Source organism: Mastigoproctus giganteus, chromosome 5 (genome assembly GCF_048544385.1).
Source record: "Mastigoproctus giganteus isolate SK-2022 chromosome 5, ASM4854438v1, whole genome shotgun sequence".
Taxonomy (NCBI): Eukaryota; Metazoa; Arthropoda; class Arachnida; order Uropygi; family Thelyphonidae; genus Mastigoproctus; species Mastigoproctus giganteus.
This window is the reverse complement of record NC_143579.1, coordinates 102,790,346-102,804,206: the sequence shown is the minus strand read 5'-3', so window position 1 is coordinate 102,804,206 and position 13,861 is coordinate 102,790,346. Positions and strand designations below refer to the sequence as shown.

At 39.9% G+C, this 13,861-nt stretch overlaps 1 protein-coding gene across 1 annotated transcript in view; it reads left to right on the top strand.

Moving 5' to 3' along the window:
- The window catches only part of LOC150085597 (uncharacterized), a 71,349-nt gene that overhangs the window by 44,293 nt on the left and 13,195 nt on the right, over positions 1–13,861 (top strand). The window lies entirely within an intron of this gene.

The window sequence follows — 13,861 nt, the reverse complement described above, 5'->3', positions numbered from 1 at the left end:
AAGCCTGTATACAGTATAAGACCTGTGTGTCTTATACAAGGCAACAATCACATCCTTATCCCTGCTAGCAAAATTCACTTATATCATTGACAGGGCACCATGAGCTACTCTTGTAGCCTGTCTGCACTGTTAGAAACTTCATATCTGACTGCACAATTACCCCAGATCCTTTTCATTTTCAACTACCCAGTTGTACCACACAGTTGATACATTACTCTGGGTTTACTGTTACCCATATTCAGTACTTTACATTTGTGAATGTTTAACTTCAGTTGCCACCTTTTAGCCCATATGCTCAACTTTTCCTCATCCTGTTGCAGTAGCATGCTATCATTACTGTTATTAACAACCCTGCCAACCTTAATATCGTCTGCAAAATTAGACTTTAATCCTGATATACCTTCATCAATATCATTAATAAATACCAAAAACAACAATGGACCCAACACTGAACCCTGGGGGACTGTCTCTGTCTTCTCTCACTCAACCATCCTTTTATCCATTGTAGCTACTTACCCTTAATGCTGTACTGCTCCAATTTGTACAGTAATCTTTCATGTGCCACATTATCAAAAGTTTTCCTAAAATCCAAGTATATAATATCAAAATTACTTTTTGCATCCAGTTCATTTCTGACTACATCATAGTATCCAATCAAATTTGTCAGACAAGAGTTCCCCTTAACAAACCATGCTGTGTCTGAACTGTAAATGCAGTCTTGTCTAGAAGATCCTAGATCACTTCCTTAAACATTGACTCCATTATTTTCCCTGGAACAGAAGTTAGACGGTCTGTAATTACTCGTGTCACCCTTTGAACCCCCCTTTGTCAATTGAGGACGCGTTTGCATATCTCCAGTCCACCGAGGCCTACCCTGAGTCCAAGGAAGCTTTCATAATTACGGCTAAGGGTTTGCTTACTTCCTTTAATAAAACTGGATAGATCTCATCCATCCCAGGTGCCTTTCTTGTCTTCAATTTCAACAGTTTCTCCTCCACTTTATTACAAAATCGTTTAACTCCCTGCCAGAGTTTGATAAGCTTCTGGCCTCCACTTCCCCACAGACCTCCTCATGTGTTGATGTAGTTGCAGAATACTCATTCAGTTTGTCCAACTACCTTGCCAGGTTCATCAGCAATCGAACCGTCAATGACAAGTGGACCAATGTGATTCATCCCCTTCGTTCTAGAGTTTACATAAGTAAAGAAGTCTTTACTGTTTTTCTTTGCATTGTATTCCAAAGATTTCTCATAATCTGCCTTTACTTGTCTAACATCCTTTGTGACATGATTACAGACTTTCTTATATCTACATAGCCATTTGTGTCTCCTGATAATTTATGTGTCCCATGCATTTTTCTTCTCTGCCATGACATTTAGTCCTAAACCTTGAGCTGTATTGCTTAGTTGGCATGAAAAGCCTAGTAGCTTCCAAGATTAATTCCTTGAATGCTTCCCATTTAGAATTTGCTGTTGGTAACATCATCGGTTGGTCACACTGTATTAAATTTTAAAAATCTCTGAGACCACAGTAGTCACCTTTACGAAAGCAAAAATCCTTCTCTTTACCCCTGATGGTAGTTACATCTTTAATCCCTTCGTGGATTATCCCGAGATATCTTGTTTTTAGTTTTAAAAGTGATTTGGAACTACATGAAATATCTTGAGATACAATCATACCCGAACAAAACAATAATACCTCCAAATTTAGGATTGAAATGTATTTTCTCTGGCATTTATCTGGCTAATTTTGCGTTAGCCAGATAAATCCCGAGATTTCTCAGAATTTTCTTACGTCTGGCAACAGATGACTGGCTTTCATTTTACTTATATTTACTTATTGTACAGCAATGTCAGAACAGTTGCGCACGTTCCTATGTGTCGCCATTAAGCAAGATAAAATTTGCCATCCTAAATGCTGAATACTGATAAGTGTTAACCAATCAGAAAACTATATTGAAAAATATTCTGCCGCACTCTTGAACTGCCACATGTAAGCGACGCTTACTTCGCATATCTACTTGCGTTGGCCATGTGTCAGAATGTAATTAGTTCATGATTATTGCTTGTGGTGGGAGGTTACTGCTTGTGTGTTCCACTTGATTTTTTAAATTTATTTATATAATGAGTAGTGAAGATTGTTTTTCTGTTCCTTTCTTTTAGTTCAAGCACTAATTTATTTTAAAAAATCTGTATAATTTGGAAACTTTTTGGCATACATGAGATAACTCGGGATAGCCTAAATGGGTTAATTACTCCCCTGTACTAAAAAATTTATAAAAAACACAAAAAACTATGGCCCCGAGTGCCAAGCGAGTGACTATAGCGATTTCTAAGTGATATTAAAGCGATTTTCTCAAAGAGCGGCTGATAATTATAGTAGTATCCTTCATTTCCCACAGTTATTTAATTTTGCTGTTCTAAAGTAAAGAATTTAGCGTACCTAACAGAAAGGAAAGACACCTTTCTTCTTGTATATAGGATTATTTATCAAAGCACTAACTACTAACCTTCATTTATCGCTTGGTCACTGGTGGCACCGCTCCTGCCTCCACGTGGCGGGGCTGGAAATCTGGGAGAAGAAAGCCACCCTCCCAGGGCAAAAAGGAGCAAAGATGGACAAAATTAAACAGTCCACTTATGGATCTTTTGATCCAGACCTAGATAGACATGATCGAGATCATGATGATACAACATCTTATGCTAAACGGCAAAAAAAAGAAGGAACGGATAATACCGTACCTCTCTTTTTAATTCTACACTCCTCCACAGACCAACCATTGAGTAAGCTTTCCCCATTTTTGATACAAAAATGTCTTGAAAATGTGGCTGGCCCTCCAAAAATGGTTAGGCGACTGAGATCCGGAGATTTATTAATTGAAATGACTGAACGTAGACACGCTGAGAGACTGTTAAAAGTATCTACCTTTGGTGGAATTCCCACGAAGGTTACCCCACATGCCACCTTAAACTCCTCTAAAGGGGTAATATCAGAGTGGGATCTTTTACACGTATCATAGGATGAACTTGTCCAGGAACTACAAGATCAAAATGTGACACACGCAAAAAGAATCGTCATCAAAAAAGATGGAGAGTCTGTCCCTACTCGGACAGTGATACTCACATTTAAAACACCGAACCTGCCTACCACTATAAAAGCTGGCTACCTTAGGTGTCAGGTAAGACCTTACATCCCGAACCCAGTCCGGTGCTTTAAGTGCCAAAAATTTGGCCATTCGCAAACTGTATGCAGGGGAGTTTCTGTCTGCCCAAATTGCGGGTCCTCAGATCACAATCAGAGTGAGTGTTCTGCTGCAAAAATGATGTGCGCGAACTGCAAAGGTGACCACCCGGCATATTCAAAAATTTGTGAAAAATGGAAAACTGAAAAAAAAATAGTACGATACAAGATCGAAAACAAAGTCAGCTACCAAGAAGCAAGAAAACTAGTTTCACCTATTATAAACAAAAATAGTACCTATGCTAATGCAGTAAAAAAATTCCAAACCGTCTCCACTCAAACAGATGTCACAGTTCCCATTACCAAGTCAATTTCTGATTGGGCTAGAACTGTCCTCTCTGAGCAAAAACCAAGTGTGCATAAACAACAGCCCAAACTCTCAGACCAGGCAAATAATACTGCATCTCCTCCTCAGATATGTGCTAATACATCCGATATTACAAACCCAAAATCAAAGAAAAGTACCCAGGACATAATCATGGATACAGATGGGACAACTATACATGAAGAACCAATTTTAGAAATCTACGCTGAAGAAGAAATGGATACTGGTCGACCAGTTTTCAAAAAAGACAAATCAAAATTGGAACGAAATAAGCCAGTCACCTTCAAAAAACAGTCAGATACAGCTCCATCAACTAAACATAAATAATGGCCAGTGTTTTACAATGGAACTGCAGAGGCTTTCGTTGCAACACAGATGACATCCATGCTTTAATTAACTGGTATTCTCCAATTGCTCTTTGTCTTCAGGAAACTTACCTAACCTTACAAATTTCTCCTTCGATAAAGAATTATTGCCTTTACCGAAGAGATCGTAATAGAACAAATGCTGCCCATGGTGGTGTAGCAATCCTAATAAATTCAAATATCCCAACTAAACATATTCCACTTCAAACTGAAATAGAAGCTGTCGCTGTTCATATAACTCACTGTATTTCAATGACAATTGTCTCAATTTACCTACCACCAAACCATACTTACTCCTTAAAAGACCTTGAAGATCTCTTCATACAGATACCTCCACCCCTCTGTATATTAGGAGATTTTAACGGGCACCACCCCTTATGGGGGGATCCTAAACTAGATAGACAGGGTCGACTAATTGAAAGCTTTCTAGAGTCACAAAATCTTACCATACTCAATACTGGTGCACACACTCACATACAACTCCCAACTGGACACACCTCAGCAATAGATCTCTCAATTTGTTCTCCAATACTCCTCCCAATCATAGAGTGGCATGTTTCAAATGATCCTATGGGCAGTGATCACTTTCCAATCATATGCAATTTTTTAATATCAAAGACTCCTTCAAACAAACCCCGCAGGAAATGGAAATTTGTTCGGGCAGACTGGGCAAAATTTCGGACATCAATCTCCCTTGATGAGGAAAAAATCCAGCTCCAGAATATTGATAATGTGACAGACTACATCACGTCACATATTCTAAAAGTGGCCAAGGAGACAATACCATTATCAAATCCCCCTGGTCGCAAGCATTACAATTACTGGTGGAATGAGGAATGTACAAAAGCAAAGAAAGCAAAAATTAAAGCCTGGAATTTATTTCGGCGATGTCCAACCACAACCAATCTCATTAACTATAAGAAACTAAGAGCAAAAGCACGATTTGTACAAAGGCAAGCCAAGAAAGAATCCTGGACCCGTTTTGCATCGACCTTTAACAGAAACACTGATCAGAAAACTATATGGAAAAAAATTAGACAGTTATCTGGTAAGTTTCCTACTATACCTTCTCCAATTCTCTCCTGGAAAGGAAAAGATCTATCCAGTCCCTTAGATATTGCTAATGCTTTGGGCAGTACGTTTGCTGAAATCTCAGCAGCATCAGCCTTTTCTACATCATTCAAACGAATTAAAAACACCAAAGAAAAGCATTCTATAAACTTTCACACTGCCCGCCTTCTTTCATATAACAAACCTCTGCAATACTCTGAACTTTGGCATGCTATTAGAACAGCTCACAATGGTGCTGCAGGGCCAGATGGGATTTATTATGTGATGCTACAACATCTTGATGACAAAGCTTTGCGCTTGCTGCTGGTTTTTTACAATCGTATATTTTCAGAAAATGTTTTCCCAGCTTCCTGGCATCACTCTACTGTTTTGGCACTTCTAAAGCCTGGGAAAGATCCAACCAACCCCCACAGCTATAGACCGATATCTCTCTCAAGCTGCCTCAGCAAAATCCTAGAAAAGATTGTCCACAGGAGACTCGTCTGGATCATTGAGTCAGAACATCTAATGAGCCATAGTCAATATGGCTTTCGTAAAAATAGGTCGTGCTTAGATCTTATGGTCAAGGCTGAATTCGCCATTCGAAATGCCTTCGTTAAACGTGAACATCTTGTAATGGTTTCAATAGACATACAGAAGGCCTTTGACACCACCTGGCGGCATGGCATACTTGGTGATCTATACGCCCTTGGTCTGAGGGGCAACCTTCCTATATTTATTCAAAACTTCCTATGTACAAGATCGTTTCAAGTTCAGTACCAACATGCTCTCTCTACAACGTTCATGCAGGAAGAAGGTGTTCCACAAGGATCAGTACTGAGTGCCACTCTGTTTGCTCTTAGAATAGATTCTATTACAAGACAGCTTCCAAATTCAATCGAGACTTACCTTTATGCAGATGACCTCTCCATCTCCTGCCATTCCCAAAATATGAGGTCTATTGAACGGCAGCTTCAGATATCACTAAATAAAATACAAAAGTGGGCTAGCATCAATGGCTATCGGCTCTCGCAGCAGAAAACAGTTGCAATTCATTTTTGTAGGCAGCGCAAACTTCATCCAGATCCCGAAATTCAAATTTCTAATGTCTCCATCCCGGTCACTAATAATATCAGATTTCTAGGATTAATCCTTGACAACAAGTTAAATTTCCTAGACCATATTAAAAATGTACGGACTTCATGTCTAAAAAAGTTAAACATACTCAGAGCTTTATCTGCCCAAACATGGGGTGCAGATCGTACTTCTCTGCTTCGGCTATACAGGTCATTAATCAGATCCCACCTTGATTATGGAGCTCCCATCTACGATTCTGCCAGAATGAGCGCATTACGCTGGCTTGATCCCATTCAACACAGTGCTTTGAGGATTGCACTTGGTGCTTTTAGAACGTCGCCCAAACATAGTCTCTATATTGATGCTCATGAGCCCCCATTATCGTTACGTAGAAAAACACTGTTACTAAAGTATGCCGTTAAGATACAAAGCTGTGCCTCGCATCCGATTCAGTCATACTTGTTCAATCCACCACTAGAAAACCTCTTCAGAAATAAACCTAACATAGTAAAGCCAGCTGGTCTTCGTCTCCTTGAACTGATGGAAGTTTGGAATCTTTCCGTTCATTCCGTACAACAGGTAGCAACCTGCTGTCAACCACCATGGGCTTCTCTTCCTCTGGTGACTTGTGACACTTATCTCTGCCAATGGGGAAAAGACATTTTACAAGCATCTAATATCATACAACTTCATGCAGTTCACACTCAAAGATATAGTGATTTTTCCCCAATTTATACAGATGGCTCTAAATCAAATTCAAACGTTGGAGCAGCTGCAGTGTTCCCGAATACCGTTATTTCAGTATCCCTTCCATCTGAATTCAGTATCTTTTCAGCTGAAATATATGCAATTAAACTGGCCTTACAAAATCTCTGTGCTGATCGATCTTTAAAATCAGTTATTTACACCGATTCGCTTAGTTCAATCATGGCTTTATGTAATTTCTCAGATGAAGTTCACCCTGTTATAGAAGAAATACGAAACATATTACTAAAAATTGAAGAACGCCATCAACAGGTCATCTTCTGTTGGATTCCAGCACATTCTGGTATTTTGGGCAATGAACTGGCTGACAAAGCCGCAAAAAATCCAACTAGCTTAGACTTAACTAATATCCCTGTTCCGCCATCAGACTTTGCAGTAGCTATTCAAGCTGCATGCTTGTCAGAATGGACAACAATCTGGCACTCTCAAACAAATAATAAATTCTTTCAATTTAAACACGATCCAAAAAATTGGTGCTCCAGTATCCGTACATCAAGACGAGAAGAAGTAGTCCTGTCTAGGGCAAGAATAGGTCATACCCATCTAACCCATCTTTATTTACTTAGAGGAGACGATCCACCACAGTGTCCACATTGCTATATAAATCTGACTGTTAAACACATACTCATTGACTGCCCCTACTATAGACAAGACAGAGCATCAACCCTGATATCACTGGTAAATCTTAATAAACCAATAACTTTAGAGAATCTCATTGGAGACAAGGCAAATATTTTCGAATTTTTCAACTTTCTGAAGCAGATTGGACTTTTTTATCTTTTCTGATTTCCCTATATAAAAAATGAATAGGCGCATTATAGCCATAGTAGCTTATGCGCCATTAAACTCCCATAACAACAACAACAACAAAAAACTATACAATGAGTATTCGCATGATGCATACTCTGTAAAATAAAAAAAGTCTATCTGTTATGGCACATTTTCAGGAAAAAAATTGTTCCAGGAAGGAGTTAAGTAAATGCCACATCAGTATACTGTCATCACTGCCACCTAGTGGTTCCTTTATCTTCAGATTCTTAATGCATGAAGAATCACTGCTGATAATCAGATCAAGAATATTACTCCCTCTGGTTGCCTCTCTCGAACATGCTGCTGTAGAAAACAATAATCCAGTAAATCCACAAAAGTCTTGCTAGTGTGTGAGTGACCATTCCACAAGTTCCAGTCTATAGCTGGGAAATTAAAATCCCCCATTGTAAGACAACCTGATTTACTGGCCCACTCTATTTCTCTGTACAGTTGTTCATTGTACTCATCAGAGTCATTAGGCCTATAACACCCTCCTACTCTCAACTTGCCGAGTGGGTAAAGTACCTGCCCGGCAACCCAAAGGTCGCGGGTTCGATTCCCGCCTCGGGCTTGGATCAAAGTACTGCAAAAAACCTTGGGAGGTGCAATATGGCCACAGAAGCCGATGCGCCAACAACTACCAAATCAAAAAATCAAAAATCAACTCTCAACTTGGTTTTCCCAGTGCTTATGTTACACCAAACTGACTCTGTCCACCCATGTCAACTAGATGCACTTCCTTAAATTTTTGTGTTTCTTAACTAACAGCATCATCCCTCCTCCCCTTTTATCCTCTCTATTCATGTGTTCTCTCTGTACGCATTGTACTCTCCAAATTCCAATTCTGCACTCTGTGTGACACCATGTCTCTGTTATCCCAAAGGCTGAGCCTTTGGGATAACAGACATCAAAGGCTCAGCTGGTTAAGCCATCAAAGGCTTTGATGTCTTAACCTTTGATGTCTTAACCAGCACCTCAAATTCATCAAATTTATTTACTGTACTCCTAGCATTGGTGTATATGAAAGTATACATGCACCTGTTCTTAGTTACCTTAACACAACCCATGTGTTTACTTGTTCAATGATGACTCCCAGCATCCCTTGAAATCCCCAGTGCTTTGCTTTCAGGCTGCTGCTAATTCCAATAGAAGCAGTGCAAGAATCACTTTCACCCCTTCCTGTGGCTACTGTTAATCTTAGTCTGTGTATCCCCCAAGATATCAGTTTTCCGACCAACCTTGTTGTTCTTATGGTTTTTTAGGAGCATTAGCAACTAAGGCCATATTGCTCCGAGGATATGTGGTGGTCATTCCCTGACCTTTCCGCATCCTCCGTATTTGGTGGTCACGGGCTCGAACCCTGGTCTAATCAAGAAGCGTAATATAATCTATGCACTGATGCTCCTGGCTACGGAGATGCCACCGACCAACCTAACACTGCCTCGATAGCATCAGAAAATATTCTTGCACTCTTATCTCTGCAGAAACAATCTCTCCTGTTAACAAGCACACACCATGCTGAGAAAAATTCTTCCCCATTAGCATTGCACATTCTCTCCAGGGCTGAATTGATTGACAAGGCTCTCATCATATACTCCCTCCTATCATGTCTGGGCAGAATTTCAGGCACTTTCAAATTTAACCCTCACTCACGACTTTTTTTTTTTTTCAAAATTGACCTGTACTCATAAAGTAAGTCTGCAGATCTCCTACTCTTAATGTCATTAGTGCCAACGTGTACAACAGTATCATCCTTTCTGCCCTTAAAAGATGATATCTGCTCTACAAGTCATCAACTTTTTGCCCCTGGCAGACATACCCTGGTCCTATTCCACCTATCCTTTTTGCACAATATATTTTGTCTCCCTGACAATAGAGTCACCGATAATAACTAGCTCCTGTGGGACCAGAGCATTCTGCCCTGAAGTTTGCTGCTGTGTTGCCTGATGATCAAGTGCAAGCTCTGGCATTGATTTGGGCAGCTGAGAGCTTGATGGGTCCCTCAATTTAACTTCTTCGAGGGCATCTACCCTGTTCTTCAAGCTCTCATAAAGACCCATAACAATCCTGAGTTGGCACCTAACTTCTTCACACTGCTTACATCGAGCACACACAAAGACATCCCCCATGGCAATATCGTGTCCCGTTCTCAAAAGGTCGTAAATATTTCACAAGTTGCACATTTTTTTAGGCTGCGATGCGTTGGTGAATCACCCCCTTCGGGTATCCCTGAACTACAGTACCCACTACTTTGTGTACTAGTTTGGGGTATGATTTTTGTTTAAATACTATTTAATTAATTAACAATGAAAATTTAATAAGGTTAATAAATTGGATTGATTAAGTTAGTATACTATACTTCAATATACAATACAGGAACTCCCCGACTTACGTAATGGTTGCGTTCCACGGAACACTACTTAAGTTAGAATTTCCCTCGTGCTTGTGCAGCCTCGCAACTGTGCTTGCTGAATTAATTGAATCAAAAAAGAATGTTCAACGAACATGTAAATAGAATTATTTGTTGTATTTATTCAATTTTTTATCTCATGCGCAGGAAAAATTACAAAAGTGTGCAATTTAAAAAAATTTCAAAATTATAAAATTACAAAAAAAGAGAGGAGACATGCATAATGTCAGTAAGTTTTACCTCTCAAGCATCGTTGCCAGAATCGACGTCTTCAGTTGATAAGTACACCGCTGTGGAAATTTAGAAGGGATCAGCCGCTAAACCTTATGAAAGAACATATTAATGGATGACTGGACGGTGGCTTTTTTCTTTTCATCGTAGATTTCTTTGTAGCAAGCAAGCATATCATTCACCCCTCTGTTAACTTTTAAGAATCGTTCGCTGTCAGGATCCATCTTCTCAAACCTCGCCATTGCCATCTCTCTCTGATGATGAAGCGTCTTGGCTCTTCATTTGGCTCATCTTGAGCTTCGTTAGATAATTCCTTCTCTTCCTCTATTAACTCCTCCACATCTTTGGATTAGCTCTGCAATCTGAATTAGCTCTGCAACCTTTACAATCTTAACTGCAACCTCTTTATATGATTCGTCTTTTACAAACCCTTTGTAGCCTTTTACATGCTGTTGGAATATTTCTTCCATGCACCATTTAAACAACTTTTAGTAATTTCCACCCAGGCCATATTAATGTTTAAGGTGGCGTGGTAAATATTGTACGATTTCCAAAAGTCTCTTAATGTAAAATTTTTCTCATTGTCTGCTGCAGACAGTGCCTGAGCAAATGTTGTGCATAAATAGTATGCTTTTAAATTCGAAATAACATCTTGATCCATAGGGTGGATGAGAGAAATCGTGTTTGACCGTAGAAAAATGTCTCTCACGTTCGAATTGAAATCATCTAGATATGTAGAATGTCCAAGGGCGTTATCTAATAGAAGCAAAATCTTGAAAGGAACGTCGTTGTCTTTACAATATTTTTCTTCCGAAATGAAGCATCATTTAAACCAATCCTCAAAGAAAGATATTGTTATCCATGCTCCTTGTTCGAGTGGAAATGCACCAGTAGGGTGACTTTATTGATGCCCTTAAATGCACGAGGATGTCTAGAATGGTACACAGTCAGTGGTTTTAATCTGTAATCTCCCGCTGCATTAGCCCCAAGCAAGAGCGTGGCCCTATCTTTTTGACACCTTGAAACCTGGCATTGTATTTTCCTCTTTGGCAATGTATGTTCGATCCGGCATTTTTTTCCAATACAGAGCTGACTCGTCAACGTTAAAAATTTGCTGCATTGAATAGTCGCCTTCATCAACAATTTTTTTCCAACACTTCACAAAATCTCTCTGCAGCTGCAGAATCGGCACTGGCGACTTCATCGCATACTTTAATGTTGTGGAAACCAGGGCAATGCTTGTACCTATTAAACCACCCATTGCTTGTGATGAACTTGAGTGGGATTCGCCATACCTATCCTTATTATCGTTATAAATACTTGTTGCTTTTGCTTGAATGGCCATTGGACTCGGGCACTCATTTCTGTATCTGATTTTCAATCCATATTATTAACAGCTTTTCCATTAGCATTAGTAGAGGCATTTGATGCAAGAAAGCAAGCTTATGCAGCATCAGCCAAAAAAAAAAACCATTCCACTTCACCCCTCTGTTCGTTCAAAATACCTGTCCAGCTGAGCCTTAAAACTTATTTAGGCTATCAAACTCCACTACAAGGGATGGAAGTCTGTTCCACCAACCAACCACCCTCTGGCTAAAGGCAAATTTCCGCACATCTATCCTACATCTGTCTTTCCTCAATTTGAATTTATGCCCTCTCAGGTGATTATTCTGAGCTAGAGGAAGAATCCCATCAGCATTGAGCATGCTCAAACCATTCAAGGCTTTATACACCTCTATCAGATCACCTCGCTGGTGCCTAGTCTCCAGACACTGTAATTTGCAAAACTTAAGCCTTTCTTCGTAAGAGCACCCCTTTGTTCCATTCACTAATCTTGTTGCCCTTCTTTGTACTCGTTCCAGCAGCTCTACATCCTTCTTGAAATGAGGCCTCCAGACCTGTATACAGTACTCTAGGTGTGGCCTGACCATTGCCTTATACAAGGGAATAATCACCTCCTTATCCCTGCTGGAAATATTCCTGTATATCATTGACAATACTCCATGAGCTACTCTTGCAGCCCGTCTGCACTGCTCTGAGAACTTCATATCTGAATGCACAACCACCCCCAAGTCCCTTTCATTCTCTACCACTGTCAGTGTAGTACCACAGAGTTGATACGTTGCTCTGGGGTTGCTGTTTCCCATGTGTAGTACTGTACATTTGTCAATGTTAAACTTCATTTGCCACCTCTCAGCCCATCTGCTCAACCTTTCCAGATCCTGTTGCAGCAGCATAGTGTCAGTAGTGTCCTTGACAACCCTGCCAACCTTTGTATCGTCTGCAAACTTGGACATTAAGCTTGATATACCATCATCAATATCATTTACAAATACAGAAAACAATAATGGATCCAACACTGAGCCCTGAGGGACTCCACTAATAACATTAGTCCACGATGAGCAGTGTCCATTGATTACCACTCTCTGTTTTCTACCGCTCAACCACCCCTTTATCCATAGCAGCAATTTGCCTGCAATGTCACACTGCTCCAATTTTTGTAGCAGTCTTCCATGTGCAACAGTATCAAAAGCCTTTCTAAGATCCAAGTATATAATATCAAAGCTATTCCCTGCATCCAGTTCTTTTATGACTGCATCATAGTATCCAATCAAATTGGTCAGGCAAGACTTCCCCTTAACAAAACCATGCTGTGTCCGAGCTATAACTGAAGTCTTGTCTAAATGATCCTGCAGTGCTTCTGTAACCAGTGCCTCCATTAATTTTCCTGGAACAGAAGTTAAGCTCACAGGTCTATAATTACTTGTGTCAGCCTTTGATCCTCCTTTGTGAATTGGGGTCACATTTGCACATTTCCAGTCTATGGGTACCTCCCCTGAGTCCAAGGAAGTTCTCATAATTATGGCTAAGGGTTTGCTTACTTCCTTTGCTGCCTCCTTTAATATAACTGGATAGATCCCATCCACCCCGGGTGCCTTTCTTGTGTTTATCTTCAGCAGTTTCTCCTCCACTTTACTCCCAGTTATTTCAAGATTCTGTAGCTTACTGCTAGAGTTGAATACATCTCTGGCATTCCCCTCGCTGAATAACTCCTCATGTGTGAATGTCGATGCAAAATATTCATTTAGTTTGTTAGCTACCTGAGCAGGATCATCAACAGTTGACCCATCAATATCAAGTGGACCAATCTGATTCATCCCCTTCCTTCTAGAGTTTACATAAGTAAAGAACTCTTTGCTGTTTTTCTTTGCATCCCTTGCCAAGGATTTCTCGTAATCTGCCTTCGCCTGCCTAACCTCCTTTGTAACTTGGTTGCATATCAACTTGTATCTATCATAGGCTTCTGTGTCATGTGTTAATTTGTAAGTATCCCATGAATTTTTCTTCTCTGCCATATGCCTCATTAGTTCATCTGACATCCATTTTGGCCTAAACCTTGAACAATATTTCTTAGTTGGTATGTGAAGCCTAGTAGCTTCCAAGATAAGTTCTTTGAATGCTTCCCATTTTGAATTTGCTGTTGGTAACATCATCAGTTGGTCCCACTGTATAGAATTTAAATACTGTCTCAGTCCATCGTAGTCGCCTTTACGGAAGCAATAACCCTTCCCTTTACCCCATCTTCAA